Here is a 4,634-nt window from a genome sequence, read left to right as displayed (position 1 = left end):
CTTCTACTTCTTTTAGGTCCATACCATTTCTGTCCTTTATCGAGCCCATCTTTGCATGAAATGTTCCCTTGGTATCTCTAATTTTCCTGAAGAGATCGCTAGTCTTTCCCCTTCTATTGTTTTTCTCTATTTCTTTGCACTGATCACTGAAGAAGGTTTTCTTATCTTTCTTGCTGTTCTTTGGAACTCTGCATTCAAATGGCTATATCTTCCTTTTCTCCTTTGCTTTTCACTTCTCTTCTTTTCTCAGCTATTTGTAAGGCCTCCTCAGACAGCCATTTTGCTTTTTTGCTTTTCTTTTTCTTGGGGATGGTCTTGATCCCTGTCTCCTGTACAATGTCAGGAATCCGTCCTTAGTTCTTCAGGCAGTCTATCAGATCTAGTCCCTTAAAGATATTTTTCACCTCTCCTGTCAGAGTAAATAGTTTGAATTTGAGGGAGAAAGGAGTAATCTGAACTCAAAACAATAACCTGGGTTCTTATAAGAGGACATTTGCATAAACGTGGGCAAATATCAAGTGCTTGAAGCATAATGAAGGCCTCAAAATTAATCAGATAGCTGTGCAGTGAACATGCTTCAACACACCTTTTGAATGTAACCAATGTGGCAAAGACTTTTAACTAAAGGTTATCACTGAATGATCGGCATAGAATTCATATGTAAATGAATGAGTTGATGAATGGATGTGGGCCAACCTTTTACAGCCTCTCATCAGTAGCAGAAATTTCACACTGGAAAGGAGTTCTTTGAACATACTGAGAATGGGGAAGTATTCACTCACAGCTCAGCAGTAACTTAACACATGTTAGCTCACACTGAAGAGAAACCCTATAACAAACGTGGGGAACACTTTGGCCAGAGAGTTACCTTTTCTTCATAACAGAGAACTCACACCAGAGAGAAACCCTTTGTGATCATTATGGAAATGCCTCCAGTAATAATTCTTCTTTGAAATGATATGAGTGAATTCATACTACAGAGAAACTATGAATATCATCTATGTGGTAAAGCCTTTAGTTGATGCTGTAACCTTAGTTATTATGAAACAGCTTACACCGGAGAGGAACTCTAGAGAGTATGGAGGAATCTTCAGTCTCAGCACCAACCTTTATAAACAGCAGAGACCTCATAGAGGGGAGAAACCCTGCAGCCGTCAGCCAACGCACAAGCCTTACAGAAAACTCAAACAGGAAGGGAAGCAGCAAGTCTTTACCAGGAGAAAGACATTTGGAAACTACAAGATAGTTCATATCGGAGAAGCAATTAAGTGAAATAAACATGGGAAACCCATTGCTCATAAAGCAACGCTCCAGGACATGCGAAGATTTTCACCGTATCAGACACTCTCCGTGTTATGAATGAAGTGATCATGCTTTAGTCAGCCTTCAAGTTCTTACACCTGAGAATTCCTCAGGCCTCAAGTCAATGTAGAAATGCCTTCATCTGGATTTTATATAAGAAACTTCATACTCGGGAGGGGGGGAACCTATCAAGAACCCTTTGGTACAAAATTCAACATATAATTAGACTTTTGCCAAATATATTACTGAAAATAATGCCATGTAAAGATGTAAACTATGATGCATTCTTAGAAACGCTGAATACAGATTCTGGTGAGACGTAATAAACAATGAGATTAATAAGAGTTGTTGATGAAAAATCTAACACATGGGTATTTGTCTTTAAAAAATCATGAAATGGGGCTTCCCTGGTGGCTCAGTGATAAAGAATCCATCTGCCAGTGCAGGAGACATCGGTTTGATCCCTGGTTGGGGAAAGTCTCACATACCATGGAACAATTAATCCTGTGCTCCACAATTACTGAGCCTGTGCTCCTGAATCCTGGAGCCTCAACTATTGAAGTCCCTGCTCCCTAGAGCCCAAGCTCTGCAACCAGAGAAGCCACTGCAGTGAGAAGCCCACGCACCACCACTAGAGAGTAACCCCTGCTCGCTGCAACTAGAGAAGAGCCTGTGCAGCAACCAAGACCCAGCACAGCCAAAAAACAAATAATAAATAAATGTTTAAAAAGTCGTGAAACGTTATGCCAAGTAATGGAGGTGTATTCCTTTATTACATCACTGTTAATCGATTGGTCAGTTTCCATTTTTTTACACAGCTCTAAACATATTTACAAAGTCTTTGTTTAATCAGACAACACCTTTTAATGTGACTGAAAAATGAAACATATAAAAAATGTGTTCTCATCACTCTATTGAAATACATACCTACTTGGCAAGGGTGAATGAAAACATGGACAAATATGCATACTTTATAAGTAATTCAAATATCCCAGGTGATACCAATGTTAGTGGTATACACACCATATTTTATGAAATACTAGAGAACTAACAAAGGCTTGGAACTGATAAATATGATGTGGAAAAGCATTCTATCGAGTGTATTGTTGTTTTTCAGTCACTCATTCGTGTCTGATTGTTTGCGACCCCATGGACTACAGCACACCAGGCTTCCCTGTCCTTCCTTCACCGTCTCCCAGAGTTTGCTCAAACTCATGTCCATTGAGTCGGTGATGCCATCCAACCATCTCATCCTCTGTCATGCCCTTCTCCTCCTGTCCTCAGTCTTTCTCAGCATCAGGGTCTTTTTCAGTGAGTTGGCTCTTCACATCAGGTGGCCAAAGTATTGGAACTTCAGCTTCTGCAAGTATCAGTTCAGTTCAGTCGCTCAGTCATGTCCGACTCTTTGTAACTCCATGAACTGCAGCATGCCAGGCCTCCCTGTCCATCACCAACTCCTGGAGTTCACTCAAACTCACGTCCATCGAGTCTGTGATGCCATCCAGCCATCTCATCCTCTGTCGTCCCCTTCTCCTCCTGCCCCCAATCCCTCCCAGCATCAGAGTCTTTTCCAATGAGTCAACTCTTCGCATGAGGTGGCCAAAGTACTGGAGTTTCAGCTTTAGCATCATTCCTTCCAAAGAACACCCAGGGCTGATCTCCTTCAGAATGGACTGGTTGGATCTCCTTGCAGTCCAAGGGACTCTCAAGAGTCTTCTCCAACACCACAGTTCAGTATGGCTGAAATGTTGAATTCTTGAGAGAGGAGAAATGGATAGGTAAATGACCGTCAAGGATAAGCAGTCGTTAGAGAACAAGATCCCTGTCTCAGACATGGAGCAGTTTTAGGTCTGACACATCCCAGGGTGTGCTCATTGTGGAGGAAGAAAAGATGAAGAGGCACCCTTCTGCAAGGCTGGGATACACAATCCATGGGAACGGTGGAGTCTCCAACAGTGGTGGTAGAACTCGGAGAGAGTGACCAAGGCGCCAAAGTCATCAAAAATAGAAAGAGAGGGATCAGGAGTTTGTTAACAAATATGAGAAACGGTCGAGGGCAATTACCCTCTACCATTGGCCCTAACCACTCCCTCATTCTCTTCCTGAGCCCCCCTCAAAAATATTCTCTTAGCAAATTCTTTGCTGGTTATACAAATATGACTTCAAAACAAGTCTTCTAACAGGAGTTCCAGGGAGCTCTGTCTGGGAAAAGGGGGAGAAGTGAGAGGTTGAGTCAGGGAAGAGAGAGCAGAGAAGAGCAGTATTGGGGTGAGTACCAAAGAGGATTAATGGTCTGAATGGGGTGCATTTTAGGCAGTGACAAGAAAGCGTGACTGGAGGTGGTGGTTTTAGGTGGTGTTTTGTTTTGTTTTTTTGTTAGTTTTAGCTGAAAGGCACTGCCAGTGTCCTCTATATAAAAAAAAAAGTAAATTAATTAAAGACTGGGGTGGAAGCCCTGGGAAGAAGGTAAAAAAAGGAAGGGGTGTGTGTGTGGTGTTACCAGTTGGATTGGGTAGGAATTAGAGGAATTCTTTGTGGTGCCTCCAGAGGGCAGATATTGCTAAGCCATGAGCTTAGTTTTAAACCTTTTATTGTAGTTTGAGTATATTTATTTCTTTAGGCATTTAATGGAAACAGTTCTTTCATCTACATCATTTGTCTGTAAGAAATTGGTTCCTAGATTTCAGAAAATGTTACTGAGCTTTGGTAGCCAACTGCCTATTTAATAGGCACTTATTTAGAATCTTCTAGGTGCCAGGCACTGAGCTAGCCCTAGGATTACAAAGTTAACCTTGAATTGTGGCTTTTCTGTAAGTTCTTTTCAATAATGCATCACTTACCTAGATTAATTAGCCATATTTTCTCAGAGTCTTCAAAAATACTGATTTCATAGAAGGTAGACTTAGCAGGCAGGCAGACTTCTACTTTATCAGTCACTGCAGTAGAATCACTGTATTAAAGCTTATGATTAAAACTATTGAAGAACTTCCAGTTTTTTTAAAAAAATATAGCCAACGACTGCTTCCAAAAACTTTGTCCAGTTTTTCCTCCTCTGTTTTCTTTAAATATGTTAAACACCTTAAACCTTTTCTGATAGGTGGTTGGTAAGTATCTGTTAAACACAAAAAATGCATAGGAGCACCCTACCATCTGAATTTATTTCCACTCTTCATAACTTCCACATTTGTTTTAAGGAAATAATAACACACATAGAGTCCTATAAAACACATTCAGTTCAGTTCAGTCGCTCAGTCGTGTCTGACTCTTTGTGACCCCATGAATCACAGCATGCCAGGCCTCCCTGTCCATCACCAACTCCCGGAGTTCACTTA

At 41.1% G+C, this 4,634-nt stretch overlaps 1 protein-coding gene across 1 annotated transcript in view; it reads left to right on the top strand.

Annotated features, from left to right (window-relative positions):
• RMDN2 (regulator of microtubule dynamics 2) overlaps nucleotides 1-4,634 on the top strand; it is a 68,310-nt gene that overhangs the window by 62,547 nt on the left and 1,129 nt on the right. The gene's annotated exons all lie outside the window — the stretch shown is intronic.

The sequence above is a fragment of the Bison bison genome, unplaced genomic scaffold (genome assembly GCF_000754665.1).
Source record: "Bison bison bison isolate TAMUID 2011002044 unplaced genomic scaffold, Bison_UMD1.0 scf7180017864366, whole genome shotgun sequence".
Taxonomy (NCBI): domain Eukaryota; kingdom Metazoa; phylum Chordata; class Mammalia; order Artiodactyla; family Bovidae; genus Bison; species Bison bison.
The sequence above is the reverse complement of the archived record's forward strand: the minus strand, read 5'-3'. Positions and strand labels throughout refer to the sequence as shown.